Raw genomic sequence first — 16,587 nt, forward strand, 5'->3', positions numbered from 1 at the left:
TTTTGTTACTATCAGCTTAGCTCCTAAGCAACTGATAATAAAGATCTAGCTTTATTCCATTGTCTGCAATTCTTTTAAAGATAGTGAAAGTGCTCTTTGGAAAAAAAAAGTAGGGATTTGGCTCAAATAGCTGTCATATTTCTTTTGTAACTTTTTATCGTGAATTATTTGTAGTATTTCTTTTCTGTCTGTGATGTCTTAATCCACAAGGGGGCAGAATTCACTTAGAATTCACCGGACTTCATCTGGGAAAGTTCTTTTATTAGTAATGAGGATTAAAACTGACAAAAAAATTATAGATATTGTGGGTCTAAGCAAGGAGGCCTGGTGGTGTTGCGGGATAGTGTTGGGTGATGAACCACAGGGTTGGTAGTTCAAACTCACTAGCTGCCCCAAAGAGAAAGATGAGATTGTGCTCCCATGAATGAAGATGGCAATGCGTTTAAGATGTAGTCCTTCCTTTGCCATGTTTACAACCACTTGCATTTAATTTTCAAAGCCTATGGAAAAAATAGAAATCTCAGAAAGATACATTTGAGAGGAACTTCGTCAAGAAAATAGAAACATAATGCACATTTTCAATAGTTTAAGGTCCTGGTTTTAATTTTTTCCAACTGAAACATGTTTATTTGTCTTCAAAAGTGTTACTTGCTGTTGTAGAGAAATGCATTTGAAATCAAATGCATCTGAAATCAAGATGTTGTTTTTGTATACGACGTCACTGGGGTAACTTTCAGGGGTAAAAATGCATTTTTAACTATCCAATAAAGCTGCAAGAGGAAGTGGAGTCTGACTTTAAAGAAAAAAGGAAAGTATTGGTTGTCCCTGTGAAAGCCTAAAGCCCAAACAATTGTTTTAAGTGCAGACTTTACTAGTGAACACGTCAGTTGCTTGGATGCGGTGAAACACGGTCTCTAGGGTACGCATAAGAAATGGCAAAGAGGGAAGGAACAAAATCGCTCCCAAGTGGTTTCGGGGGCTGAGGACTTGGCAGAAGAATCCTCCAGATCCTTTCCATCTGGAAGGTCTAGGCCAACAGTTCACGGAATCACAAACCCTGGAATGCTCTGGCTGTATGTGATCCAGACTCTCAACTCTGAGCAGGCCTGCAGAAGCCATCTAGACCATGCCCCTGACTTCAGGCTAATTTGATATTTATAACTAGCTGGTGGAGATATATCAAATGGTTCCGTCTCTCGTATCACTGAAATTCTGAAATCACCCCAAAGTGCTCCAAGATTCTGACAAGTCTGTTAGCATCTAGTTTCTACTGTTGCACAGCTTAAGATATTCATGGATAGTAAAGCATTTCCTTACACAAAGAGCTATCAGAGTTTGAGTGTCACCAGCTAACGGGAATTTGGACAAAATAATTGGCACCTAGAGTAGAGTACTAGGAACCCCGGTAGTGTAGTGGTTATGCATTGGGCTGTGAACCAAAAGGTCAGCAGTTTGAAACCTCCTTGGGAGAAAGATGAGGCTGCTTACTCCGGTAGAAAGTTAGTCTCATAAACACACAAGGGTACCAGGCCTTGAGGACGATGTTCCCGATTAGAGCAGCCAGTCCACAGAGAGGACCACATGGCCAGCCCCTCTATGAGACATGACGACCCTCACTGACTCATAGTCCTACAGGGGACAACACCGGAGCCACAGTGTGGGAATTGCACACTGACCTGATCCCACCACACCGAAGCAAAACACTAAGGGGGTGCAACAGAACAGCAAGGGAATAGAGCAGCGAAGTCCCCAGGGAATGCTGAAGGTGAACTTTGGGGCCAGGGTGTGGTGCCCCAACAGACTGGACTGGAAAACACTCCTAAAGGCGAACAAACAGTCCTTGAACTAACTACAAGCTTTTCTTTCTTGTTGTGTTTTTTTTGGGGGGGGTTGTCATTGGTTTGTTGTTGTTTGTTGTATATTGTTGCTTGGTTGTGCTCTGTTTTGTTTTTGTGCATGTTATTATCTCCGCATCTCTGTCTAAATAAGATAGGGTGGATGAATAATCAGGAGGAGAAAACAACGGGACTGACAGTTCTGTGGGGACATTGTAGAGGGGGAGGGGAGGGGAAGGTAGTGGTGTTAACAAACCTGGGGACAAGGGAACAACAAGTGACCCAAATCGGTGGTGAGGAGGGTATAGGAGGCCTGGTAGGGCTTGTTCAAGGGTAATGTAACCAAGAGGAGTTACTGAAACCCAAATGAAGGCTGAGCATGACAGTGGGACAAGAGGAAAGTCAAAGGAAATAGAGGAAAGAGCTAGGAAGCAAAGGGCATTTATAGAGGTCTAAATAAAGGCACTTACATATGCAAATATATATATGAAGATGGGGAAATAGATATGTGCATATATTTATAGGTTTAGTATTAAGGTAGCAGAAGGACATTGGGCCTCCACTCAAGTACTCTTTCAATGCAAGAATACTTTCTTCTATTAAATTGGCATTCTATGATGCTCACCCTCCCAACACAACTGCTGAAGACAAATCAGGTAAATAAGCAAATGTGGTGAAGAAAGCTGATGGTGCCTGGCTATCAAAAGATATAGTGTCTGGAGGGTCTTAAAGGCTTGAATGTAAACAAGTGGCCATCTAGCTCAGAAGCAACAAAGCCCACATGGAAGAAGCACACCAGCCTGTGCAATCACAAGTGTTGAAGGAATCAGGTGTCAGGCATAATTAGAACAAAAAATTCTTACCATAGTGAATGAGGGGGGCAGTGCAATTGGAGACCAAAATCCCATTTGTAGGCAACTGGACATCCCCTTCCAGAAGGGTCTCGGAGAGGAGACGAGCCAGCCAGGGTAGCAACGATGAAACATACAACTTTCCTTTAGTTCCTAAATGCTTCCTCCTTCTCCATTATCATGATCCCAATTCTACCTTACAAATCTGGCTAGACCAGAGGATGTACACTGGTACAGATAGGAAGTGGAAACGCAGGGAATCCAGGGCAGATGATCTCTTCAGGACCAGTGGTGTGAGTGGCGACTGGGAAGGTAGAGGGAGGGTGGGTTGGAAAGGGGGAACCGATTACAAGGATCTGCATGCGACCTCCTCCCTGGGGGACAGACAACAGAAAAGTGGGTGAAGGGAGAGGTCGGACAGTGACAAAATAATGTATAAATTATCAAGGGCTCATGAGGGAGGGGGGGTGGGGAGGGAAGGGAAGGGAAAAAATGAGGACCCGATGCCAGGGGTTTCGGTGGAGAGCAAATGTTTTGAGAATGAGGAGGGCAATGAAAGTACAAATGTGCTTTACACAATTCATGTATGTATGGATTGTGATAAGAGTTGTATGAGTCCCTAATAAAATGATTTAAAAAAATTAAAAAAACCCAAAAGGGCAAATCTACCCTGTTTTACAGGGTTGCTGTGAGTCAGAATCCACTCAGTAGGAATAAGTCTGAGTTTGGAGAGGGTAAAACCAGGAGGCCTGGTAGCAGAGTAGGCTACGGTAAGGATTGGGCTGCTCACCACAAGGTCAGCAGCTCAAAACCCACCAGCCAGTTTGTGGAGCAAGAAGAGGCTTGACAGCTTCAGAAAGTCACAGACGCAGCTCTGCTCTGTGGCCGTGTCAGAGTTTACTGTATGGCAGTGGGCAAGGGCGAGGGCCAGGAGTGCACACCCAGTAACTGGCATAGAGTGTGTACTCCAGAAAATGTATAGTTATTAATATTTTGAGGCTAGTATAATTTTTAAAATACTTTCTGACAACCTATCATAACCACACTGTGTGTAAATCACAGCTTACACACACACACACACACACACACACACAGGCGATAGGTTAAAATACTTGCTAATTTATTCAACAAAAAAATTAAAATGTAAAGCTGTTGTTTCTCAATACGTTCTCCACTTGGACCTATACAATTCTGAAGGGTGTGTTTTCATCTGACCCTTAAGCATTCTGAACTCTTTAATTTATCAGCAGTGTTGACATCCCCAAGGGATTCCAATCATGTTCCTTTGAAATGTTCTTTGAGTTTGGGGGAGAAAAAGAAGTTGGAAGGGGCAAGATCAGGGTTGGAGGGTGGATGATGTATGGTGGCCCAGGGAAATTCTCCTAGGGCCAAAACAGGAAAAGAAAGAAAGAAATTCTTCTAGAACAGCCCTTCCTACCTCAAAGAATGAGCAGGAGCCTGATAGGATGGAAAACATATTCCTGGGCCTTTTTCCTTACAGGTAGTTTTCCATTTTCTTAATTCTTCTTCATAAGAAGCCCCTGTGGTAGCCTGGGTCCTTATAGAAAGCCCATCAGTCACTAAAATCAGTCACCACAGCCTCTGGGGTTGACCTCTCGGCTTTGACTCCCACTAGGCCAGCACATCCCTCTGAAGGCCCTCCTGACTGAGCCCATCATTGAAGGCACCCTAGAGAGATGCAGACAAGCTATTCCACTGAGAGAACGTCTCTGCAGCCATCCACTGACTGAAGAGGCCTGCTTAAGCAGATAACTCATACATGTATGAATTGGAACCCTAGTAGCATTGGTTTCATTTACCCTCGGGAGTGTATGTAAATATATGTAATCAGAACAACTCCATACAATACACTACCCTTCTGATTAGTGGTTCGGAGGGCACAACGGGACACACTCAACTGCTAACCGAACGGTCAGCACTTTAAACACACCAGGGACTGCAGAGTAAAGAACTGGCAAGCTGCCTAGAGCCGGGGAGACTGCAGGGCAGTTCCAGTCGATTCGACAGGGTCACTGTGAGAAAGCATCGAGTGGATGGCACATGACACTATAACTAGTATATTAGATAAGTTCTGAATGACTACAATAAGCTGTCAGGTTCTTCTTCCATCAAGTGCGTGAGAAGGACGATTGCAAATTCAGCATGCTTCATGGGAGCCCCTCGGAGCTTCCCTTCTCCCAGGGGCAACGACCATCCGAAGTCTGGACCTTGGTCTGGATGCTGCTTCAGGAGGAAATGTACATAAAGCAGCGAAACCCTACTTCCTGCTCTCAAATTACTCATGATAGGGAGAACTGACCAAACATTGCAAGCTGGCTTCCTAAATACAGTATGTATCCATGCAGAAAGTGGCAAATCCCAGCAAGGGAGCCTTGGGAATGCCAAGCCATTTTCCTGAACTTTACTTTCTTCCTGTCACTCTCTCCGACTTAAGCGACTCAAGTGACTGCTTCACGCTCACTTATTCATTCATCCCGTTCAAACTGCGTCTCTTCAAATGCCCTAAGAACTTGGATTGTCTCCCCGAGGACCTTTGCCGCCTCCTCAGTTCTGGACCCTGGCTCTGGCTGACCTCCCTCCCTCTTGGCCTCCGGCAGGGAGGACAGAAGGACGCAATCAGCCCCACCCAGGGTACTTGATGCTTACAGTAGTGGAGTCGTGAAGAACAAGAAAGACAAGGTGGCTCAAAAGTTCAGGGAAAAATTCCAAGAACTTTCTGACATCCCCTCGCCCCCCGCCGTAAGCCAAGTGGTTATTCCCCAAACCTATTGATTATTAGGATCACTTAAAAAACTTCGAAAAGAAACTAAGAAATTATTGAGAAAAATGTAATCTAAGCATATGAATCACTCCAACAGGACAAGCTGGCATTCAGTGAAATGTTTCTTCTCAACACCAGGCCCTCAGCTCTCTGTTACCAGTTCAGGTGCCTTTGTGCCCATAATTGACTCCTGAGTGTGGGCGAAGGTTACTTTACCCAAAGGGTTGTGTCTTCACCCTAAGTTCCTGGAGGTAACCTGTAAGCTCTTGGAATTTCCCAAGTGATTGAAGAATCCTTGTTATTAATAGAGGAATACACCCGAACATACCTCATAGCTTATGCTAATCAGATGGCTCCTGGTTGACGCTGGACAGCCTAGAAAGAGCCACCGTAAGATATGAACTTGTCCTGTGGCTGAAAGTGGGGTTGGTGCTTGAGTTCAACCCCACGGACAATGATTCAACCAAGTATGACAAATATAAAACGCCAATGAGAACACTGGGCGTTGCAGTGTGGGCGGGTTTTGGACTGTTGGTAGGCGTTGGTGTACCATGAGGGCATGTGGCCACGTGGACAGGAACGTTCTAAGGTCAGCGTGCTCCCAAATCTTACCAGAGGGGTCTCTTCTTCGGGCAGGGTCTAATGATATCTTGTTTTTGCAATAATGAAACCTTCATCGTAAGTAGACTACTTTTCTGACTTCTGTTAACTGATCTGGCAAATTACTAAGCCTGAAAAGGGCGGTAGGAGCTCCCAAAGCTGTAGCCAGAACTCGGTCGGAAGTCCAGGTGGTCTAGGTATCCTGGTACTTCCTTGGCATTCTGGAAGACCGTGTCCTCGATTGGAGGTCAACCCTGTTTCTGGGCAGTTATTATCCGACAGGGAGCCCCGGTGGCACAGCGGCTATGTGCTATGCTTACTGCAAGGTCAGCTGTTCAAAACCACCAGCACTCCTTGGGAGAAAGATGAAATTTTCTACTCCTGTAACCCCACAGGGACAGTTCTACCTTGTTCTATAGGACGCGGTGAGTCATAATTGACTCGATAGAAACGAATTTGAGTTTTTTCTTATTATAAAAAAACCTGATAATAGTGCTAAAATTGATATTAGAATGATAGGTTGGATAACATTTTCATTCAGTACTCTAAAGGCATTGATTCATGGCTGGCTTCTGTACCCTTGAGAAGTCTGATTCTTTTTTTTTTTTAGGTTTCATTTCTTTTTTTTTTTAATCTTTTTATTGGGGCTCATAAGGCTCTTATCACAATCTGTACATACATCAATTGAGCAAAGCACCCTTATACATTCGTTGCACTCGTCACTCTCATAATTCACCTTCCACTTGGGTTCCTGGAATCAGCTCGGTTTCCCTTTTTTTCCCCCCATCCCCCTCCCTCCCCGATCCCACCCCTGGTCCCTTGATAGTTTATAAATAATTATTATATCTTGAGAAGTCTGATTCTTAATTCCATTCCTTTGTAAGTAACTTCCTTTTTCTCTATGGAAGTTTAATTTTTATTCTCAGAAATATAAAATTTTTCCCTAATAAAATGTAAAAAAAAAAGAAAAGAGGAGAAAAAAATGATTAGGGCAAAGAATGTACAGATATGCTTTATACAATTGATGTATGTATATGTATGGACTGTGATAAGAGTTGTATGAGCCCCTAATAAATTGTTAAAAAAAAAAAGAAATATAAAATTTTACTATAATGGATTTTGGCATAGGTCTTTTTTTTCATTCATAATTATGTTAGGCTTTGTAATATAAAAACTACTATCACTTAAGTACCAAGAAACGTTAGTTACTATTTTGAAAATAATCCCTTCCATTTTCTCTTCTCTTTGTACACATCCTAGATTGACCCTCTTATCTTTAACCACATAGTGTCCAATGATTTCCCCTCCCCCCAAGAATGATGTCTTTAATTTCATCTTTCTGACTTTCTAGTGGGTTCCACATTTAAACTGCCATGCATGTCATTTCCAAGAGTGTTTCCAAGGGATCGTCTTGAGAAGCGGAAAGTATAATGCTGGGGTTGAAGCTGGGACTGGAAGACCAAAGACACCCCTTTGGCCAGTTCCTTCTCCTCTCTGTGCCTCTCTCCTCTATAAAATGGGTACGATAGTTAAATCTACCCATGGCATCAAATGACACTTGATGTATGTTAAGTGAAGATTAAGTTTTAATGAATCTCTGGCACATTACCCTAGTAAATATTCCATAAATGTTGTTATATTCTCCAGTCCTTTAATATTACATTCTGTTCTTGTTTGATGAATGGCATTTCCCCTTCTCTGAGGATATTAATTACAGCAGTCCTTGATTAGACTCTCTTCCTATTTATTTTACTCTTAATTCTCTCCAGGGTCTCATATTGGGCAGAGACATACTGAAACATTTTCTGGAAGTTCCATGAGTGATTAGAGATGGTTGCATGGCAAACTGCTCTGGAAGAACCTTAACCATCAAATCAATTCCTATTCCTTACGATCCTAGGGTTTCCAAGGCTATCAATCTCTATTAGAGCCGCTGGCCTCATTTTCCCGCCTTCGGGCAACTGGTGGGTTTAAAACACAGACTTTGTCATTAGCAATGCAACGCCTAACCCACAGCACTACCAAGGCTCCTTAGATTGCTCTGTAGCGGTTTCTCATTATGGGATTCCTAATGTCAGTCTTGTAAGGTTTTTTTTCCTCTGAGGTGGTTCTGTTTTTCCAGAGAAGAATCCTTAAACTCTTTGTGAGTCTAGTGGAGTCATGGCTGAGTTGGCTGGATAAGGGCTATCCTTCCCCCGCCATTAGGATTCAAATAGGGCAGCTTTTGAGCACAGGCCAGCTGACACTGACTCTGGGAGTCCTGGTGTTGACAGTTTAGCTGTTGCCCCACCCTACGTTGTGACCAGTATCTCTGAGTGTGGTCCCACAAACTCAACACCTCTCTGTGGCGTGCTTGCTGACAGATCTTTCCCTGACCCCACTCCACCCCCAAGCCCCTGCCTTAAGTCGGGAGCCTCAATTCCCCTCATTAGCTACACTTGAACTTCCAGTTCCAGAGCTTCTCCACGGACTGGTTTGGCCACGGTTAGTACCGAGGCTTTAATACCTGTGTCTTGGTAAATAAGTTACTCGTCCATCTGTTTTCTATCTGTGACTGGTTGAACTGAATCTCTCAAGATGATATATGTTCAGAATTAAGTCCTGGTACCTGTGAATGTGGCCTTATTTGGAAAGAGGGTCTTTGAAGGTGTAAAAGGTTAACAGGAGGTCATACCAGGGTAGGGCGAATCCTAATGCAGTAAGACGAAAGGCAGAAGAGACGCAAGCGGATGGACGCAGAGGAAGACGCCCTGTGAAGATTGAGGCAGGAACTGGACCGAGGCAACTGAAAGCCGAGGACACCCAGAGCTGTCAAAAGTGGGAGGAGACGAGGAAGGGTCTTCCTGTGGAGCTTTCAGAGAGGCTACGATCCTGCTGCCCCCGAATTCTAAGTCCTCGCTAGCAGACCTGTGAGAGCGCATTTCTGTTACCGTAAGCCACCTGGGTATGCTGTTTGGTGACTGCAGCTTTAGGAAACTGAGACCCTGTTTTCTAAACATTTTTTGAGGCTTCTCTTTCACCTTTCCCCCTCTCCTTTTTTTCTCTCATGGGTGGTTTTATAGCAGTTTGATTAGTTTCTTTCTAGTTTAGTGTGATTTGGTGAGGAAAGAGAAAATCACCTTCCTACATTATCTAATAAAAATATAAGAAGATGGAAACAACTATTCTCAATAAATATTTGTGTGTGTAAGACTGTCTTCTATACTTGTAATAGTTGGTTTGTGCCAACTTGGTGGCTCAGGATTCTCAGTGGTTCAGCAGTTAAGGGCTAGTAACAATTCCTCATGATGAGATCTTATCTAATCACTTCTGCAATGAGATCCTCTATGAGCAGCCAATCAATTGAAAAGAAGTTTCCTCAGAAATGTGGCTGGATTCCAATATAAATGGACACTGGGAAAGTTTGCTTGCTTTTTGCTGGCTTTGAATCCTGCATCTGGCTTATCATCTGACCTCCAGTTCCTGCCATGTTAAATGCTGACCTTGGATTCATTCACCTCGGCAGCCAGAAGCCTGCCATCTGGCCTACCAATCTTGGGTTCATCAGCACCTACAGCTACATGAGTTAAGAGAAGCCTCTAACCTAGCGTCTGACCCACGACCTTGGAACTTGCCTACTTCTACAGCTGCGTGAACCACTTTCTTGGTATAAACCTCTTTCTATACCTATATAAGCTTTACTAATTTTGCTTCTCTAGAGAACCCAGCCGACACCAATACTTTAGACATTTCCCAGCTCCATTTTTGAGAAGAGCTGAAAACTTGGATCCTATCTGTAGCCTTTAATCACCCCGTTACTCTGTTCAACAGACGGGCATCTTTTGAGGGCTGGCTGTGTGCCTCAGCTGTGCTAGTGCTTGTCAACCCTGGTGCCAGGCAGGACATGCCTTCGAGAAGGAGGCCCGCTTGTCCCTGTGTTCAGGATGCTTATGTCGGACACAGGGTGACCGCACTCCCACGGGAAACCACATCTGTTACACACCCTCTTCTCAGAGGGAGACCGAGGAGGAAGATGTGTCTGTGTCTCAGCAGGCTCTTCAAAGAGTCTTGCCTAAGAGGAATGTCCTGGAGAACTCAGGACGTTACTCATCTGGAATAAGAAAGTGCCCGTTATTTTGTTAACTCTGACCTATGAAACAAACAGAAAACACGTGTTGGAGCTCGCCTTTCTGAGTTTCTTTCCGTACTTTCTTCCTGGCTGTCAGTTATTTTCTTTCTTTCTCACTAGACACAAAAACATTAAAAAAATTCTTTTTTTTTTTTTACTAATGCAATGGTTTATTGGGGACATGAGTAGGGGAAGGGAATTGGGGAGCAAACAATGAATGGGGGGAGGGAGCATTAGAACTGACTGTGATGATGTAAATACAACTCTTTTTAAAAGTGATCTAACTATGGAAATGTATGATACGTGAATATATATTTGCTAGTTTTAATAATTTTATTGGGGTTCTCACAGCTCTTATAACAACCCATACATACATCAATTGTATCAAGCACATTTGTACCTATGTTGCCATCATCATTTCCAAAACATTTTCTTTCTACTTGAGCCCTTGGTATCAGCTCCTCTTTGTTCCCCAGCCTCCCCCCACCCTCATGAACCCTTGATGATTTATAAATTATTTTTATTTTCATATTTTATAGCATCCATTGTCTCCCTTCACCCACAAAAAACAGTTTAAAATGTTTTTGTATGTATATAGATAAAATAAATTGCAGATTGTTAGAAATAAATTATAGATTGTTATTAAAGAAGTAATAAATCCTAGATAAAAGTGTCTGAGGTCTTAAAGGCTTCTCTCCAGATAAGCTAAGTGAGATGTCAACCAAGTCCACATAGAAGAAGCACACCATCCTCAGGCACCGAAGGATTGTGAAGCAAATAATCTGAAGTCACAGGAAGGAAAAGTGTCAGAGTCTAAATTGGGAGAATCGGTTTGCAGCAGGCTATGGATGGCAGTGGGAGCCCGAGATCCATTTGTGAGGTCTCCATGGGAAACAAGCCTCTGGTGATCTCCCTCCTCCATAACAGAGGGAGGGGGTGAAAGTGGTCACTAAACGGTGCACTGGAGAGATGATAGAAGATCAAAACGAAGACCTGGACGTGAACAGTTAAAACCTTGTCAGTTGATTCCCCTACTGATGCGCATTCAGCCTGACCTGGCTTCCAGCATGTTCTGCGTGTTCATACTGGGGTTTATCTCAGATGTGCGTGTCATGGGGTGACCCTCTTGAAGTTTTGTCATATGTTTTGCTCTTTTGCCGTATTTGAAACCCGGGATGGGTGAACCAACAGGGACAGCAAGTGGAATCAGGGTTTCTGGTACTGGGGGTGGGGTGGGGGTGAGGGGAAAAGGGGCTGAAGTCAAGGAGTTCAGGAGGGAAAATGTTTGAAAGTGATTGTGGTAGCGATTGTACAACCCAGCTTGGCGTTATTGAGTGAGGGAATGCTCTCTCTATTAACTCCTAATGAAATGGTGTTGAAAAAGAAAGTAGTAAGGAAATCCTAGGGGCGAGGCTGTCATTCCCCACCGTGCACAGAGCACTGTTTTCCCTGCGGGGACACTTTCCGTCACCTCATCTCTTTTGCCATGTTCTGAAGTCCCACCAGCCAGTGAGGCCCTCCTAGGGGCCATAGTTGTTGACTCGGTGTTTTTCTCTGCGGTCTGTAAAAGCCACTGTGGTTTCTAGTCCTGGAATCAGTGTCATCGGCCACCTGGGGGGGTCATGACCTCTTCAGAAGCCCAGCAGAGATCTGAAGATCCTCTTCACCGGAGCTTGTGGATCATCCCGTGGGGAGCTGCAGTGGACAGCTCTTAACTGCGAGTTTCTGCAGGGGCCGCCAACGAGGCCTTGCCTCCTAGACTCTACTACACAGGAGTAGTGCTCCCCCAGAGCTGTCAATATCATTGTAAGGCCTATGGCAGACTTCGAAAATACTACTCAACAGCACAACCTTGAGCAGACCTCTGCAGCCACAGGAGCTCCGAGGGGAGTCCCCTGTCCACGAATGGCAAATATCAACGACGGCGCCTAGCACTGCAGTGGGCTGGGCAGGTGACGGAAGGAGGAAGAGGCTGCACACGTAGACCTAAGAGTGCCTCCTGTCTGAGACAGAGTGAATTAGCCACTGACAGTTGGATTCAAGGGAAACAAATGTTCTTCACCATTGCTCAGTGCCTGTGAGAGGTGGTTTATTGTGCCAACCTGGCCAATGAACACATGTGGGATTAATTGAAGGGTGGAGAGATAAAAGGCACAGTGAGCCTTGCCTTTCTTGTCTCCTGTTTTTTGCCTCAATCTGCAAGTTATACTATCTGTGGGACACTTAACCTGTGTGTCACTGTAGTCTGAGGTTCCTTCAAGACCCGCTTCGCCACACTACTGGAGTATACTTCACTTGAGCTGGGGACTGTTGGACCCTGTCCTCTGGCTGACTGTTGGTGACCTGCCTTACTGTTTGCCGCCTGTGGCCGGATAGCCTGAATTGCTCACGGAGGACTACCCGGTAGCCCTCAAGACTTGAAGGCCTGCCAGTGTACTTGCTGTCTCACGGGAGTGAGTTGCACTGTGTCATTTGTACTGCTCCATAGATTAATTAACTGTTTATTTCTTATGTTATGTAGCTATCTATATAAATATATATAAAATCATTAGTGTCCTGGTTTTGTTTCTCTAGAGAACCCTGTCTAACATAGTACCCGTCTTTTTTTTTTTTTAAACATTTTATTAGGGGCTCATACAACTCTTATCACAATCCATACATATACATACATCAATTGTATAAAGCACATCTGTACATTCTTTGCCCTAATCATTTTCTTTCTTTCTTTCTTTTTTCCTTTTCTTTTTTTAGTACCCTTCTAAGTCAACCACTTTACCTCATAAATTAGGCAACTGAAAGTCACATTGATACAAGTTAATGGCAAAGTTGACTCCTGGGGCACTGTTTCTTCCAGAAGCTGCAAGTTCCTTCCACATTGCATGCATCCACTCTTTCCTTTCCACAAAAATATACATTTTTCCTCTTTCAAAGCTCCAGGCCCCAAATGCTGGAGAAATAAATATAACGTGTAAAGTCAAGGATTGAATTTCTTCTCCTGCTCTGTTTAGCATTCAAAACCGCTAAGCCACATATTAGACTCCGCCCACATGCCGAAGAGCAGGTCAAAGCAGCTGAATGGGGTCCTCCCTTCGAAGGCGTGTGAATGGAGAGAAGGAGCAAGAGGGGGCACGGAATTAAAAGCAGGGGTGAGGAATGCTGATGATCGTCTTCGCTGAGAAATCTGCACCTCGAGCCTGTCCAGGCCTTCAAAGCTGTCATTGCTCATGTGTCTCGGACTGGCCTTTTTGTGAGCAAAACTCAGCTCCCATCGTCAGAGGCGGGACGCTAAGGCTCCAGAAGTCTGTGGCTGAGGTTTGTGTTCTTCTTGTTATTGTAGCGTCTGCTCTGACTCCTAAGCACCCCGTACGTGTCATAGTAGCACTGGGCTTCACAGGGCTTTCAATGGCTGACTTTGGGGAAGTAGATTACTAGGCCTTTTTTCCCACGGGACCTCTAGGTGGACTCGAGCCTCCAACCTTTTGGTTAGCAGCTGTTGTGGGGATAAAAGACCCCAACTTCGTCTTAAAGGCTTGAAGGTAAACCAGCGGCCATCTAGCTCAGAAGCAACAAAGCCCACATGGAAGAAGCACACCAGCCTGTGCGATCACGAGGTGTCGAAGGGATTAGGTATCAGGCATCAAAGAACAAAAAATCATATCATTGTGAATGGGGCGGGGGAGTGCAGAGTGGAGACCCAAAGCCCATTTGTAGGCAGTTGGACATACCCTTTCAGAAGGGTCTCCAGGAGGAGACGAACCAGTCAGGGGGAGATGTAGCAAAGATGAAACATATAACTTTCCTCTAGTTCATAAATTCTTCTTCGTCCCCCACTGTCATGATCCCAATTCTACCTTATAAATCTGGCTAGACCAGATACAGATAGCAACTGGAAACACAGAGAATCCAGGGCAGATGATCCCTTTAGGACCAGTGGTGCGAGTGGTGATACTGGGAGGGTGGGGTGGAAAGGGGAAACATATTACAAGGATCTACATATAACCTCCTCCCTGGGGGACAGACAACAGAAAAGTGGGTGAAGGCAGACGTCGGACAGTGCAAGATATGAAAAAATAATTTATAAATTATCAAGGGTTCATGAAGGAGTGGGGAGGGGAGGGAGGGGGTGGGGAATGAGGAGCTCATGTCAAGGGTCTAAGTGGAAAGCAAATGTTTTGAGAATGATGAGGGCAATGAATGTACAAATGTGCTTTACACTAGTGATGTATGTATGGATTGTGATAAGAGTTGTATGAGCCCCTAATAAAATGATTTAAGAACAAAAAAAGACCCCAACTTCAAATATATGTCATAGAGACTCCCTTTATGAAGTCTTAGCACAACAAATATTGGTGGGGTTGTGGAGAGATTGGAACCTTCATACACTGCTGGTGGGACTGTACACATGTACAGCTACTGTGGAAAGCAGCATGGTGATTTTTCAAATAATTGGGACTAGAAATACCACATGACTCATCAATAGTACTGCCTGAATGCAGAAATCAAGGGCACAGTACCAACAGATATCTGAACGCCAGGTGATGAGCAGCACTATTTAAAAATGCAAGAAGATGGAAACAACTAAATGCCCATCAGGGGAAGAGTGGCTAGATAAACTCAGGCGCAGGACTGCCTAGTGTTTTCCTGTCCTGTGCACAGGGTCACTATCCATCAGAATTAGCTCCATTGCACCTAACAACAACAATGAGTCACACGGTCCTGAGTCATACCCTGACTACCATGGCCAAGGGCCTGGTTCAATCTCAGAATCTTTTGTATCTGCAGTAGTGTCAGAATCCCAATCATGGCCTCTTTCCTGCTCAAGTCCTGCTTACAACTGTGATTAACTGATCTGGCAATCATGATGTGTGACAGCATCCTTAGTTTTCCACATTCTATTTAAGTGGCAACATGGCGGTGAATCATTGGACACCACTATGGTCTTCCTCCTCTATTTGATTTGTCTTTGGCATGTGAGTGTCCTCTTTCAGACTTAATAAATGGGTTTCTATAAAGTACATTTGAACGTGCGGTCTCTTACCTGTAGAACAGAGGCCCTGGATGGGAAGAAGCCCAGTGTCCCTGCCAGGCACCAGAGGGATTTGCATCCTCCTGTGTCTTGCATAGGCAGGGGTAATGCATGGGTTAGAGAGTCCAACAATCTAAAATGGCTTTGGCAATCGTTTCTAAACACCACGGAGCTCGTGTGCAAACACTAGGAATACACAACATCCTGCCTTGTAAGATGTGGCAAAATCAACGTCAAAACCAATGCACATCATTCCAAAATAAGATTTAGAAGATACTTTCTCCTTTCCCAAAAAGAGTTTGACAATTTCATTTTTAGTTTATTGTTCTTCCTAAAATATAGAGAATGTATACATTTCACTTGCTCAGTCAGTTCTATTAAGAAATATTCCCTGGAAGTCACAGAGGTTAGAAAAATATGGAAGAGTAAAATACAAACAAGCAACAATAACAACAAAACTTCAACAATCCCAACTAGCCCCCTCTCAACTTTTAAAACACTAAGTTGAAAAATACAATGTGTTGTGATAAGAGATGTAAGAGCCCCCAATCAAAGTATTTAATTGAAAAAAAAAAACAACCTGTAAAGCATAAAAGGAAAAAAACACAATGCGTTAAAGGAGCCTGGAGTTTCTGTCACTGCCATGAAAACAATTGAAAACCAATGTGTTCATGGATGCATTGGTGTAATTAATGTCACTGACTTTGCACATGTAAAATGGCACATCTTTTGAGATATGTGTATGACATGATGATAAGCATGTTTCATCCAAACAGAGGCAAGCAGAAACCCAGGGTGCGGCACAGCTATCTGAGTGCACTGTCAATAGAGTCCTGACCCTGCCATTGACCTTGTGGCCATGATTTGTCTGAACTTGGCTTTGTCACCTTTTAAATGTGCACAGCTTCTCTGATAACTTGCTCAGCAGCAGCTGGATTATCTGCAGAAGAGTGTGGCATCTGCAGAAGAGTGTGGAGGAAGGCTTGTTAGCCACCTAGGAGGGCTAAAGCTGAGTGAAGTCCATGTTATAGCCTGTATGGATCCATGAGTGGGTGGATCCTGAAGACATTAAACTGAGTGAAGTGAATCAATCACACACAAGAACAAGTGCTACACGACTTAAATAAAAAGATAAGAAAAGGTTAGTATATAGAAATCAAATTTGGGCGGGAGGAGGAATTATTGCTTATGGCATATTGAGATTCAATGTATGTGTGGGGGGGATTCAATTGATTAGGAGTGAGATCACAAAGCTGATTAATATCATTGCTGACAATGAATAAGTTGAATTGGCAAGCGTTTTGTGATGTATGTTGATAACAATACAAAACAAAGAAGCTGGGGCTTATGTACAATCAAACACTTCATGGGATTTGGTTCCTTGT

The 16,587-nt window shown here is 43.9% G+C and overlaps 1 protein-coding gene across 1 annotated transcript in view; it reads right to left on the minus strand.

The window, feature by feature from the left end:
• Nucleotides 1-16,587, minus strand: part of CLMP (CXADR like cell adhesion molecule) — a 133,973-nt gene that overhangs the window by 52,550 nt on the left and 64,836 nt on the right. The gene's annotated exons all lie outside the window — the stretch shown is intronic.

The sequence above is a fragment of the Tenrec ecaudatus genome, chromosome 4 (assembly GCF_050624435.1).
Source record: "Tenrec ecaudatus isolate mTenEca1 chromosome 4, mTenEca1.hap1, whole genome shotgun sequence".
Taxonomy (NCBI): domain Eukaryota; kingdom Metazoa; phylum Chordata; class Mammalia; order Afrosoricida; family Tenrecidae; genus Tenrec; species Tenrec ecaudatus.